At 40.2% G+C, this 15,616-nt stretch overlaps 1 protein-coding gene and 1 non-coding gene across 2 annotated transcripts in view; one reads left to right on the forward strand and one right to left on the reverse strand.

The window, feature by feature from the left end:
• LOC126267208 (homeobox protein araucan-like) overlaps nucleotides 1-15,616 on the reverse strand; it is a 629,127-nt gene that overhangs the window by 302,559 nt on the left and 310,952 nt on the right. The window lies entirely within an intron of this gene.
• Nucleotides 15,160-15,233, forward strand: Trnat-ugu (transfer RNA threonine (anticodon UGU)). Its single transcript has one exon. It is a non-coding gene; the product is annotated as a tRNA-Thr (tRNA).

Genomic DNA, 15,616 nt, shown 5'->3' on the forward strand with positions numbered 1-15,616 from the left:
ATTCACAATTGAGGTTTCTCAGCCAGGGAACTGAGCAGTATATACATTACAGCATTGCTGAGTCCTGCCACCGGATTTCTGGGTATTAGCGAATCAATCCTTGTGAATGAAGCGGCTGTTTCTGTTGACATACTAAATGCTTTGTATACATTATCAACGATGTTACGTAGACGCCAATGTCTTTAGCCGTAGACCAGTAACTTATTTTCTTTAATAATGGCGCTAGTGACTGGTCTCTGGATTTTTCTGAGTAATGAAGTCGACATTCGCCAATTATAAGCTGTGAAAACTGCAGATACCTTCCTATTGAAGGGTGCGAAGCTTTAGCACCCTAAATATGAATACGAATGATTTTACATGCATTTGCAAGATGAAGTCAATCGTATCAAAAGAGATAGACTTGGGTAGCGATTACCGATGTTCATAGTTATCAAACGATTACTTATACATACCTCACATTAACCACTGTCTTCTAAGGACGTGAAGTATTTTCAGTACCTCTATGATGGCTACGGTGGCCATCATGGCTGCGACAAGACAGACCGGGATGTAAACAGCATACGATAAGTACCAACATATCTCAGGCACGCCCCCTGCAAAGATAAGCGATTTGCGCTTCTTCAGTATCAAAGCGCAGAAGGTGGGATGTTTTTACAAAGGCGGTACGAACATCTCACCAGAAATCGCTACACAGCCATGATACTTTTGCGGCCACCAAGCAAGTGGAAACGTCCGTAAACGTATGAAGCAAGAGAAGCATACGTGAATATTGTGATGACAGAGGAAATTTTCACCTTGAAACTGTATTAAAATCGAAAAATATCTTCTGGGTTCTAGGCCGTGTCATGTTCCTCTTCAGATGTCTTCTTCATATCACGTTTCGACCCTTCTGTTGGGATCTTTTTCGGGATCTTCTGGAGTAACCGGCCCAAGTGCGCAGATGCTTACACAAGTAACTGAAAATGTCCTGTATTACATCTGCATCTACATGGATACTCTGCCAATCACATTTATGTCCCTGGCAGAGGGTTCATCAAGGCACCTTCACAATAATTCTCTGTTATTCCAATCTCGTACAACGCTCGGGGAAAACGAATACCTATATTTTTCAGGGTGTCAAATCAAACACATGTCAGCTGTCAAGTAACCAAACTTATTTCATTTGGCTACCAGTTTCGGCGATTTGCAACGCCATCTTCAGGCTCCTGGCCGACACGCGGGAAGTTTCCACCTCCGTCCTGATCAAAACAGGCGACAGGAATACTGGTATTAGTAGATTTCTTCTTCCTGTAGCAATCACTTCAACCATCATCTGGTTGAAGTGAGAGCTATAGCTAGCAAAAATCTACTACCAGTATAGCTGGCCTCTGTTTTGATCAAAACTGAAATGGAATCTTTTCACACATTGGTCAGGGGCCTAAAGATGGCGTTGCAAATCGCCGAAACTGGTAGCCAAATAAAATAAGTTTGGAAACTTGACGGCTGAATGGTGTTGAATCTGACATCTTGTAACGAACAGCCGGGTCCCGCAACCATCTCTGGAAATATGGACGTACAGAGATCTATATTTTTTTGTGCGAGCTCTGTCTTCCCTTTTTTTATGGATCGTTTCTCCCTAAGTAGGTCGGCGTGAACAAATTATTTCCTCATTCGGAGGAGAAAGTTGGTGATTGAAATTTCGTGAGAAGAGTTGCACCGCAACGAGAAGAGCCTTTGTTTTAACTCTCCCCACTGCAAATATTGTATCATTTCAGTGACACTCTCTCCCCCATTTTTCGATAATACATAACGTACTGCCCTCCTTTGAACTTTCTCGATGCACTCCGTCAATCCTATCTGGTAAGCATTCCACACCGCGCAGCAGTATTCTAAATGAGGACGAACAAGTTTAGTGTAGGCAGTCTTTAGTAGCTCTGTAACATTTTCTAAGTGTTCTACCAATAAAACGCAATCATTGGTTAGTCTTCCCCACAAAATTTTCTATTTGTTCCTTCTAATTTAAGTTGTTCGTAATTTTGATACCTAGGTCTTTAGATGAATTTACGGCCTGATTAAACGTGGAGCATGATTTCTGCAATTCTTTGTTATTTCCGGGATTCTTTGTTTTCATGCCGTTTTATTCTCAGAACGTTAGCTGTTATATTTGGAAATTAATAGGTGTATAGAAATGTAAACGCTTCCACAAAACTTTATTAGGACTGGTCGACTCCCACAGCTTCCCGCAGTCCCCATTTGCTTCCTCGCCTAGCATTGACAAGTTTCAGTTTGTTTCGCTAGCCTCAGTGCGACCAGCGATGATTACGAAGAGAGAGTTACGAATGCAACAGTGCGGAATTTGCGTCGGGATGTACCAGTCAACGTTTCTTAGTCAACCTGCACTGGAGTACGTTATTATCTTTTGCACTTTACAAAAACGGCCCATTTAATTAGATACGTGATGGATCAGCAATGAAGGTAAATACATGTAAATAAAGTAACTGCAATACGTGTCGTTATTTGTCTCACGCAACGCTGTGCGAGTGAGACTGTGCAATGCCAGGGCATCTCTAAGCTGTATGGGAGATAAATCTTCATGACTGTATGTGACAGAAAGAAGAGGAATTCAAAAGCGACTTCATTGAAGCAGTCACAAGGGCATTCCCTGGTAGCCCTCCAGGAAATCGATATATACAATAGCGCCACGTTGCTGTAATGTCACTGCCGTCGCCTTTATCACAACGTGTCGTCAGAATTATATTTCATATATTTATCACCAAAATGTTACACCTAAATCGTATCACTGATAATTTTATTTAAACGTACACACAGAAACAGAAAAATAACTACATATACTAGTTAGTACGTTGTCCGTAAGCTGTAAACCATTGCAAGTTAGGTATGTCAATGGCGGTCCCCTTCAGAGTTACTCAGCATATTCCGCTGTGGAAAAACCATGTGATGTCGTAGACAGGTTGGAAACACGAAAACAGAGATCATTAACATAAAATACATTTTGTAGATGGAAGTAGGTAACAGCAAAGGGACAAAAAATATTGTACCAGAGCAGACTTCTAGCCTACTGTGGCAAGGTGTTGCCTAAAAGCCGGCCGATGTGGCCGAGAAGTTCTAGGCGCTTCAGTTCGGAACCGCGCTCCTGTTACGGTCGCAGGGCATGGATGTGTGTGATGTCCTTAGGTTAGTTTGGTTTAAGTAGTTCTAAGTCTAGGGGACTGATGACCTCAGATGTTAAGTCCCATAGTGCTCAGAGGCATTTGAACCTTTTTTTTTGCCTAAAAATAGGTTTTCTAACGAAGTGTCAGTGTGACAGTTTAGTAGTCGGCTGGAACACGACATTATTTTTAGGTCTCGTAAATTAATTTTAAATCCATCCCTGTAGCTGAGCGGTCACTGCCGTGCAGAGGACCCGGGTTTGATTCCAGGTACTGCCAAGTATTTTTCCTGGTGCGAGAGCTGTTACGGGGTGCACTTAGTCTTGCGAGGCCAACTGAGAAGCTCTTCGACCCATTAGTAATTGTTACAACGTCAATAAATCCGACAACGACCGGGAGAGTGGTGTGCTGACCACACGCTCCTCCAGAACGCAACCAATGAAGCCATTGGCAGAGGATGACACGGTGGTCGGTCGGTGCCAATTGGCCTGTCTAGAGCCGGAACGCGGAACTCTGCTTTGATTTGACTTGAATAAAAATGAAAAAAATTGTTCGTATGGGCAACCGTACAACTGAAATACTCCAAAAAAGCCGGATTGATTGCAGGATGGGTCGAACACTTTCAGGAAATGAGACAAAGTTTCTCATGCTTTTAAGTCTTGACAATTTATCGCGATGCAAGTATGTTAACACCTAGCCACTGATAAATGTAAAACAAAGTACAGAAACTGGATAAGTATCAATAATAAGGGCCAACAGTAATTAAGAAAAATTACTTTAATTACAATAATATCTCTTGAGTGTTTACTGTTACAGTCAATACTAGTGCATTGTCCTAAACTATTGAGCTCTACTCTTACAACTGGAAAAAGAGTTTTATTTGTGAAGTTGGGTTCTTCGGTTTTTGATTTGGACCGGAACTATGAGGGACAGGAGTTTGGACAATGTCAGGCTGTTCTTGCTCTTGTCAAACGTGACAACACAGCATCAGCCCCCTTTAGAAAGTCTCCACGTGTAGCGGTTCGTGTGATAATGGCACCCTTTGTCGCTGCTCCCCAGGTAGCACGAATAGCCGGTGCCTTATTCAGCCGCTTGCTCACGCGGCATTCCTGAGGATTGCAGAACTGCTCAGGGCAGTTGGCTGTGACAACAAACGGTGAAAGCCGCAGGAGGCTGGCGTGCTGATAGCCACGTTTCCGGGAAGGACGGCGACAGTGGCCACATTAGCGGAGCTTTCAGGCCCCGAGTGCTCTGCACGGCAGATAATGGTGTAACCCAGCCCTGTCCCAAATTTGCTACCTGCCAAGTCGGGCAGTGCCGATCGCAGTAACAAGCGCTCTCTTTGCACCAGAGATACTCAATTCCCGAGTCTGAGAACTTCTTTCTTACAGCTCACTAAACTTGCGAGAAAATCTTCTCAGCACGCGCTGTTACGAAATTAGTGGACAGTTATTTCTTGTGCACCTCGGGTGTTGCCAGCAGTAGTCATATTACTGCATCAGAATGAGGAGTGAAGCACATCTACACGATTACTCTGCAATTCAGAGGCAGAGAATGCACAGAACCACTTACAGACTAGATAATCATGTCCGAAATGCATTATACCGTATGGACTGTATTCACAAGTATTATTTTATTCGCAGTCGGTTTCGGTGTTGTATTAACCCATCCTCAGACCGCTTTATAATATCAGGTGATCTTGCCGCCGTTCCCACCGTAAGCAAGGAAGGACATTCGGCAGAGTGGACACCGATTTTTTGTTCGTTCTATAAGTTTTATAATGACGATGATCCGGTATCCACCCTCCTTTCCACCTGCTCCGCCCTATATACATAGCGCGATGCAAGTATGTTCACTGATAAATGTAGAACAAATAACAGAAACTGGGTAAGTCTCGTTAATAAAGGCCAATAGTAATGAAGAGAAATTACTTTAATTATATATAGTGTCTTGGACGGTCTGTATGGTGTATTGTAGCACGCAAATTCAAATAAGGCTTACAAATATAAATGAAGGTGCACATGTACTGTATACAGCTACACAAACAGCTGTCGCCCCAAGATCTATGGGAAGATCGATTTACGGTGTCTTTCAGACTATTTGCTCGTCATGCCACTAACAACACGTGTGGAAAATGTTCTAAATCTGTACAAGTGATCCCATGATTTCTCCTCTTTTAATACGATAGTCATCTCTACATGTGTAGACGCGAGTCGACAAAATATTCGTCACTGGAGGAGAAAGCTGCTGAAAAGCTCTCGCCGCTACGAAAGACTGCTTTGTTTCACTTTTTATGACCCAAACTCGCTTATCATATCGTGACACTTACCCCTTTATTTCATGATATTACAAAACTAGCTGCCCTTCTTTTAAATGTTTTGATGTTCTTAGTCGTTTCTGTCTGATAAGGATCCCATGCCACGCAGCAGTGCTGTAGAGAAGTAATGTATGCAATCTCTTTGCCAGATTTTTTGCACTTTCTACGTGTTTTTCCAATAAAACGTAGTCTTTGATCCACTTTCCTCATAAGATTTTCTGTGAGATGGTTCCAGTGTAAGCTTTTTGTACCGCTAGGTCTTTAGTTGAATCGACGACTTTTATTTCTGTGATTTATCGTGTAACAGTAATTTAAAGGAATTCATATGAAGGACCTAACGCGTTTTGCTGTTCATGGTCAATTTCCACTTTTCGCAACATCAGATATTTTGTCTAAATTATTTTGTAATTAGTTTTCATCTTTCAGTGACGTTGCTAGACTGTAAACGACGGCATCATCTGCAAACGATCTAAGAGAGCTACTCAGATTGTGCCCAAAACCGTTTATATTATAGATTAAGAACATCAAACGGCCTAAACGCTTCCTTCGGAAACCACAGTATTACTTTGGTTTCACCAGCTGACTTGCAGTTAATTAGCCTACTAAGAAGTGTCACACGAAATCACGAATCCAATCATTACATCGGATGATACTACATGTACGCCAAATTTGATTAAATGACGCTTGTGAGGAACAGTGTCAAAAGGTTCTAGAAATCCAAAAATATGGAATATAAAGTACCGACTCGTGGAAGCTACATTCAGATTATATGCATGAGCAACAATTGATGATGCAGCCGGGAGACCGGCGTACGCGGGCAGAATTTACGGGACGGTGTAAAACACGTGACTTATTACTGCACACGTCACGGAAAAATTCAGCCTGCACACTTAATAAGTAACCTTGAGAGCTTATCTTCCTGCAGCATCTGTTGGACTTATCCCATCTTCTTTACGGAATATATTGTCTCTTTATGCTGGAAGTGACGGCGCATCCTGTATATATAAAAAAAGGAATAGAAGTAAAATACGTATATACCCTCGAATGTATATTTCCAGCAAGTCTTCGTTCATGTTGAATCCTTTGCTTGAGCAACTGCATCAATCAGCGGTCCTTCCTCCATTCTAGAACGGGATAAGTGATAAAGTTAAAAATAATGATGCAAAGTCCCCTGTGCCATGCCCCACGCAATCGCTTATGGAGTAAACTTGTAAATATAGTTGAAGTTAGTTTTGGGATAATATAATGCGTCAGAACAGCAGATTTACTATCACATTGTTGCCAGCGAAAATACATCATGAAGGCAAGCTAGTTCGTCGTCGTAAAGAGCCACGGCAGCTCCTTTCCAAACGACGATCAGAGACAGTGTGACACCATTGTGAAATCAGACCCTAGAAGCCTCAATCCCTATGCTTCATAGTTTCACTAGTGCGGCATCCGTCCCAGTAGAAAGATTGAACTGCTATCGCAACAGTACGATCAAAGAATTACATTCGAATTTTCAGTAAATGCTCAGAATGATAAATTCAGATTTCTGTCTAACATACAAACACACCTGAAGAATTCTAATACTTGTACACAACATAACCATTATTTTACTATTTCAGATGGTGAAACATTTGTGGTGTGGTAGTTTTCCCCCTGCTGATGCAATATAATTGCTTGCATTCTCTGAAGATCTATACAAGGTGAGAACAGATGTACTGCAATATGTACAAACCTGTAGCCGCTTTAAGTTACAGTAATCTTTCCTGTAGCAAAATGCTTTCGGCAACACCTTGGTATATTCAGATAACCACATGTTAAACCACTCCGTTGTGAGACGGAAAAGTTTTGGAGTGTTATGTTTTCGTTGGGTTAGACAGTTCTTTTTTTTTTCAGCCAGTTAGATCCGGCGATATAATAAAATCACCCAACTTAACTAGTTCGAGCGCAGAACCAGTGTGCTTGAAAATAAGTGTGTTAGTGTGTTAGGCCTACGTAACACATCTTATAGATTTCGTGTGGCTGTCTGAAGATGACAGTATGATGCCGAAACACATGGGGGAGACATAATATTTGGAAAATAAAACTGTTTACTTCCAATGTCGATCAATTTCAACAAATAATGACAGAATTAATAACACAAGTCTAAGAGCAAGCCTGAAAATCAATACAATAAAATAATATATAATTAACACAGTGAAAAACTCATATAAATTGAAACGAAATTACAGAATCAGCTGCTGAGCTTCTGGTGGCCTAGAATTAGTTTTCTAAGCTAATCATCTGATGTGTACGAAACAGATTTTTACGGTTACCGAGTAATACCGATTTTAGCACGCCTAGCTGTGTGAGCTGTGGCGAAATGTTGCTGCAAATTACTATGAAACAAATGAAAACAAAACGTGAACAAACTGGAATAAAGTATAATTGCAATTTTATAAAAAAAGAAACCGAAGTTGGTGGGATATACAGCTAGGCGAACATGTGGAAAATGAACCAAAAAAACTTCTTCGCTGGATACCAAGAGGTACGAAGAGAGTAAAACTATCTAATGGAAGGTTGGCAGATGGCATAAGTAACCATGCATAAGTAATACGGGTAAATGTCTCTTAAGATCCCCTTAAGATCGTATTGCATAGAAAAGTACAGATAAAGCTGACGCTGATGTGATGATGTTGCAGAAGACATGTACAGTATTGTAAAATTCGTAAAACAGTCACCGAATTCAAGAAAAACCAGCTTAATGTTTACACTAAAAGCGCATATGACCAGCGCAACAGATCCTCCTACTAATACCAAACCTGTATCTCGGTTTGTCTTCATGCTACGATATGGCATTACGTATAACGTACATGGTTGTTGGTTAGGGTTGTTTATCACAGACTATGTTGTTAACATTCTAAAGCTTAGAACTTTATTTGCAGCAATAGTTTAGGATCTGTAGCGACCTACTACAGTGGTACCATTTGATGACAATTTCTATTTTTTGTAGGGACACTAATGTTAACAATCCAGTAAAGACATTCGTACATGGTTTGGACTCCTCACGTATTTCCTAAAACCCTTAACAGAAAGCAGAACAACATTAATATTTTTATAATATAAACTACAATATCTCTAAAATGGTCAACATTTAATTATTGTAGCGTACAACACAATTACACGCCTTCTCAGAACACTCTTAAGTTAGGTCATGAAATTTGTCAAAAATTATCATTCCCTAATATTTAAGGTTAGACATGTTTCTTATTCTGTCTAAATTTTTTTAAAAAAAGCAACATAGTTTCATTTCCTTTATCATTTGGAGAATAAGCTTGAATCCAATAAAGCGTGAAAGAATTCGGTGAGTAGTGTTTATAAACATGTGGCTCAACTGCGACGGACTCTGTTCTGATAAAGCGACTGATAGCATCGAATCCCTTTCAGAATACTGAATTAATAGGGAGAGCGAAACGAGACATCAATTCCTGAAGTTTCTTCAGACGAAGAGAACCAACGGAACGTCCTCAGCGTTAAAGGGAAATGATACATTACAGAAACAAACACATTTCTTTAATAAAACTCATAAGAAATTTAATTTAAAAAAGCGATTTAAAAATGGAATGCTAACAGCTGAGCTTTTCGCACATGAAGTGTTCAGCTGGACAGTAGACACTGAAGCGGTGGCATCAACTATTCCGTCCACAAAGTCAATGACTGGTTGTGAAAACTCGAATTTAGTGTTTGCGGTATATGTTAAAACTGCTGTCTTACTAACAAGGCAAACTCCCCGCCACAGCCTCCTCAGATTTAGTGGAAAGATGGCCCAGTAGGTAGTCCGTCTTAAACTGAACACGGGTCAAGCATGAAAACAGGAACAAGGTGTTCTGAACTGTGACAAAAAGACGCAAAATAAAAGCAGTGAACGGTCCAAGCTTAAGATGTGCGATATAGAGCTAATTTAAATGGACACGTCGTCGTGGCCCTGTGGTCAATGGTGTAGGACTAGGAATAGTGCGATCCGTGTTCAAATCATCCCTCACGCCCTTTCTTTTCACAAAATTATGAACTGTCCGCCCGGTCATTGACGAGTCTGTTCGCTGTATTCATATTTTGCGTCTGTGTAATTGTGTAACGTCCGTTTGCAACAGCGAAATGTAAGGAAGGGACCTACAGACATACATACATTCAATTTGTTTTATACAACTACCACATGTTATGACTATTTCGTTCCGCTCAACAAGTTTTGACTCCTGAAATCCTTTCTTGTAACGTAGTTTACTACCGTTTATTTGTCGTTTTCATTTCTGTGAGAGGTCTATGCGGCATCTCGCATGCTCTCACAAATCATCACATTTACTTGCGACAATAATATATTCTTACCACATGACTCAAATTCTATAACCAATGTATATTATAACAATTTCCAAAACTGCAGAAAAGATACGTCTAGACCGGGCGGGAAGTTCATAATTTTGTGAATAAAAAAATGGGATACGAGGGAGGTTTGTACAGGGATCTGAGGCTTTGCAGTCCAACACGGTGACCACACATCCACGGCTGCCTGTTTCTTGCGATTCACTCGCTGTTGCGCATCTTTAACTTGGACCATTCACTGTTTCCATTTTGCTTCATTTTCCGCAGTTCAGTACATCTTCTTCCTGTTGTAATGTCTGATCTGTGTCCAGTTTTTGACAGACTACTCACTAGACCATCGCACTACTCCTTGTAAGGGCAGATTATACCAGTGTTAATGAGCTATTATAACTCATGAGCAGAATTAGCGTTAACATGCAACATAGGAAGTTTAGAATTCTCTAGATCTATTTTAATCATATGGAATTGCAACATAGCCTCTATGATATAATAATCCGATAACCTGTCTGCTTAAACAATATATCCAAAAAAGACTGTAGAGTGGTAATCCTAAAAGTGATAGAAGTTGTTGATAAAAGAGGAAGGGCACAGTGAAAAATTTATAAATGATCTGTTGGGCACTGCAGACACCAGATCTGGAGTAAAGAAAGAAAATGGCTATTTCAACTCCGATTTCGTGTTAATAGTTTACCCTCTTTGAAATATTACTTGAGTAAGAGCATTAGAAGAGGTATTCCAGTAAGAAGCAACACAGAAAATACCATGTGCATAAACTAGTCGCTATCTTTCTCATCTTCATTCTTCCCCTTTGTCAGCCTATCCTGTAATAGTCCTCCTCCCCCCCCCCCCCCTCCCGGACATACTTCACAGAATCTTTTAACGTTCATGGATTCAATTGAAACGATGTTTAAAAACACTCATTGCGTTGGAAGCATGATCTTGTTTTACAGTTCTCATTCGTAGTAAGAGAGACTTCATTCCGTCGAGTTACATATTTGTATTATGGCGAAATAATATTTAAATTACAAAATTAGTTTAATATCAATTAGAAAATCCCAAAGTACGCAGGAAATTTCGCAATTATTTATTACCACCCAAACAAATACTAACAGTAAATCTAAAGTAAAGAATATAATATCGTTGTTTTGTTTAGTTCCACTTGCTTTTTACGAGCACCTGCATTTCTTACACGTAATAACGCGATGTCCTCTCTCTTGCAGCACGTCTCCTTCAAGTCCCTGTCGCCTATGGCACCCTCTCTTGCCCCTCCACTGCTTAAGCCGTTGATAAAGTTGTTGGATAATGTTAAATCAAAGTAGTATCACTGATATTCATAACTGTGCTCCTATTTACTATGGAATGCAATTGAATCAAATTTCTTGAGGTTGTTTTTACTGATCAACTATATCTCTAGCTTAATACGGCCACTAAATAATATGAATTATTGAGCTTTCTTGTTCTTGACACGACACGCTCGTCTTCGAAACAGACAGCTTCTGGAAGCTTCTGCTAGAGCGATCGCTAGCCCTGTTATCTCCCTGTGGCGATCAGTCCCAGGCTAGGGAAGACCAAATGTCGCTAATGACCACTTCGACCGCAGGTCCCTGCCTGTTCGGTTGTGACGCATCTAAGAACCATGCACGAGTCTTTCGCAGAGCTCAAGATATTTCCTAACTGAAAAAGAGGTAAACACCGCTAAAGTCAACCATTTTCGACGGCTCTAAATTTCGTGACCGTCTTCAATAGTAGGACTATTGAAAAGTAGCGACCTATGTATAGTTTATGTTACATTTTGAAAATGGCTGACGTTTCAATTTACGTTTCGATTGGGGATCATCTTCAGACAGTTTGACTCACAGTACAGTGGTGTGATAACTGCTCGTAAGCACCATGAGTCAATCTAAAATCGATAATGGTAATTTTGTAATATCCTAAATATAAACTTGAAAAAGGAATGGAAGAGATATATAACTCTGCGTCATTTACATGGGTGTTTCTTCACCCACTGTGCTTTTAGACAATTAAATCAACATCGTCAGTAGACGGTATGTTTTGAATAACCGTTTTAGTGGCAAGGAATGGTGAGTTTTTGCAGCAGTATGTGAGGTGGTCACGAGGTTAGGCTGTGTCTTGCAGGGGCAAGAAAACAGCCAATACGTACCAGTTGAACAGCTGTGAAATTTATATCTTACACCTTACGTAGAAGCGCGGAGGAGATGAAGTAAAAACTTTGTGAATAACGCGGAATTATATTTTTTCATATGATTTGACAGTTGCAGTCTTGATATCACAGCCCGTATCTGATGAACGTGAGGAAGATAACCAATTGCGGCCCATCCCTAACGTAGATGTTTGTTTAATATAAGTTGATACACAGATTTTCTTTCATCATCGAGGGAGTATTTAAGAATATTCGTGAATTGGTAAGTAGCCCGGGGCAAAAGGTTTCACATAGTTATTTTCATTAAATACACTGTTGCTCCATCACCACTGAACACTGTTTCCAATATATAAAATTGAAATGGTAAAAAGCAGAACCCGAGGCGATACTTTTGATTTCTGAATCACTGTCTGCCAGCGTATTCACTAAATATTGCATCTCTTGTCCCTTGGAATGCGTTTTATATATTTTTTCTCTTTACAAGATTTACTCTTGAAGCTGAAACACCAAATAAGAACCTTCGTTAGTGGGCGATAATGATTTTGTAACATTCAGTTACATAAGAGATGTTTTGTTATATAAATACGTAAGCTTCCAATGTCGGTGTGTCTCAATAAAATCCTTCAGGGTGAAATGTCGCGTCATACTTTTTTTCACTTAAAATCCTGAAATCCTAGAATATTCTCAGCAAGGCCCCTCCAACGTAGCCGGAACGTCGCATATTTTCATATTTTATGTATCTTATGATGCGGCAGAACACCCTGAAGGATCTAAATGAGAGCTGTTTTGTTATTCAGTTAAGATGATCCGTTTTCACGGTTGTGCTATCATCCACAACTAATTCAAGTTTGTCATACTATTTGTTTTTAATTTACACGAAGGTGACCTTCCTCCTCACTATGAATGACTAACCACTGATGAATTTGCACTGTAGGATTAGTAATAAAATGCAAATGCATGCGTTAGGAGATTCTCAGGTGGAATAATGAATTCACATACACTTATGCACTTTTTGTAGTATGTGAAAATATTTGTTTTAAAAAATATAAGTGAATTCTGCCTTAAGGTTATCGAATCGTTCCTTTTGTAGTAAGGGAATATCTATAAATTATGACAGGCTCTTCGCTTTGCATATTGATGATGACCAAACCATTTCTGCAAAGAATGACATGTATTACGTGGTTAGAAAGTTACAAAGAGAATATTGTAAAAGGGATTTAGCCATTAATTTAGAGAAAACGAAATATTTGGTTACTTAAGAAATGAGTGAAGACCTGATGTTTGGTTTTGGGGTAAGATTGTTTGTGGTCTCTTACAAATATTTGGGAGGAAAAATTAACTAAGATGAATACAGGAAAAGTGAAATAAAAACCACAGTGGCCATTGTAGGCGAGCAACCAAACAATTAAATTGAGTTTTGTGGAGCACATACATTAGGTCATAAACGGAGATACGGATATTTAAAAATATTGTAGAAAGTACAGCAATGCATGGAGCAGATACAGCAGTAGGAAATAACTGTAAAAAAAACTAAGAGGAACGTAATTTAAATGGAGATGGGATTTTGAGGATGTTGTTTTAGGTTGACACCACTGAATACAATTAAAAATGAAGTCATACGTAAACAAAACAAAACGACTGAGATGGTACCGGCATGTGTAATGTTAGGGCGAGCACAGATGGCCTAAGAAGATGATGAAATGGGTTCCACTTAATAAAAGAAGAAGAGGACGCTGATCTATATAAATGACCTGGATGACAATCTGAGCAGTTCTCTTAGGTTGTTCGCAGATGATACTGTAATTTACCGTCTAATAAGGTCATCCGAAGACCAGTATCAGTTGCAAAGCGATTTAGAAAAGATTGCTGTATGGTGTGGCAGCTGGCAGTTGACGATAAATAACGAAAAGTGTGACGTGATCCATACGAGTTCCAAAAGAGATCCGTTGGAATTCGATTACTAGATAAACAGTACAATTCTCAAGGCTGTCAATTCAACTAAGTACCTGGTGTTAAAAATTAGGAACAACTTCAGTTGGAAAGACCACATAGATAATATTGTGGGGGAGGCGAGCCAAAGGTTGCGCTTCATTGGCAGGACACTTAGAAGATGCAACAAGTCTACTAAAGAGACAGCCTACACTACACCCGTTCGTCCTCTGTTAGAATATTGCTGCGCGGTGTGGGATCCTTAACAGGTGGGATTGACGGAGGACATCGAAAGGGTGCAAAAAAGGGTAGCTCGTTTTGTATTATCACGTAATAGGGGAGAGAGTGTGGCAGATATGATACGCAAGTTGGGATGGAAGTCATTAAAGCAAAGACGCTTTTCGTCGCGGCGAGATCTATTTACGAAATTTCAGTCACCAACTTTCTCTTCCGGATGCGAAAGTATTTTGTTAAGCCCAACCTACATAGGTAGGAATGATCATCAAAATAAAATAAAAGAAATCAGAGCTCGAACAGAAAGGTTCAGGTGTTCGTTTTTCCCGCGCGCGGTTCGGGAGTGGAATGGTCGAGAGATAGTATGATTGTGGTTCGATGATCCCTCTGCCAAGCTCAAATGTGAGTTGCAGAGTAATCATGTAGATGTAGAAGTAGATGTAGACGCCTGAAAACAACATGGGAAGAACGAATCAGAAGAACTTTTTCGCAGAGCAATTTACAGGCGAAAGATTGGAAAACAAGAGACGTAGGAGGCTATAATGTGAGGAACAACTATAATGTTGTATTAAATCGCAATAAAAATTAAATTATACTTTTTGGAACAGGAATAACTAACTTCTTCTCTCATAAGTATAATTACGAGTAAAGGATACTTACTAGATTCTTCTTAGAGTTTGTTGTACGTTTAGATCTGAAGATGATAATTAAGTTCGGGCACTGTTTGTAGATTCGCACAGAAGAAGAAGATGGTCAAGTGGCCGGTCCGGCTTCGGACATGTCCGAAAGAACAGATACGTCTTAGTGTAATATATATAGTTAAGGCTCAGCGGCCACTTGACCATCTTCTTCTTCTGTGCGAACGCACGTACACTGCCCGAACTCTTAGGGGAATCGGCAACGCACCGTCAGTAATGAGAATAATGGGCGGGGGCACTACGAATGTAGTGCTGGACAGTACGTTGAGAATGTGGGTTGCGCGGGAGGCGCGCCAGAGGTAAATCCCTGCAGTCGCGCTATCCTCTGTGTCCTCGGTGGCTCAGATGGATAGAGCGTCTGCCATGTAAGCAGGAGATCCCGGGTTCGAGTCCCGGTCGGGGCACACATTCTCATCCGTCCCCGTTGACGTATGTCAACGCCTGTAAGCAGTTAAGGGTATTCATTTCATTGTAGTTTCATTCTAACGTACTGCATGGTCACCGATTGTATCGGACATGTCCGAAAGAACAGATACCATCTTAATATACACATATTATTTCATCTGAGTGTTTCGGAAGGTTAAAACTCCGTCATCAGATGGATTTATGTCAATTAATGAGACATGAATGTATTGTGTATACATCATTTGGATAACTTGTGTTACTTTCTAGTAGCAGAACACAAATTATTATATTAGTACAAGAATCGAAGATTTGTGGAAGTCTTTCTTAGCAAAACGTAAATACTTCCACTGGTCACCTGCTCCTTTTCCTGTCGTGCCTGCAT

Source organism: Schistocerca gregaria, chromosome 1 (genome assembly GCF_023897955.1).
Source record: "Schistocerca gregaria isolate iqSchGreg1 chromosome 1, iqSchGreg1.2, whole genome shotgun sequence".
Lineage (NCBI taxonomy): Eukaryota > Metazoa > Arthropoda > Insecta > Orthoptera > Acrididae > Schistocerca > Schistocerca gregaria.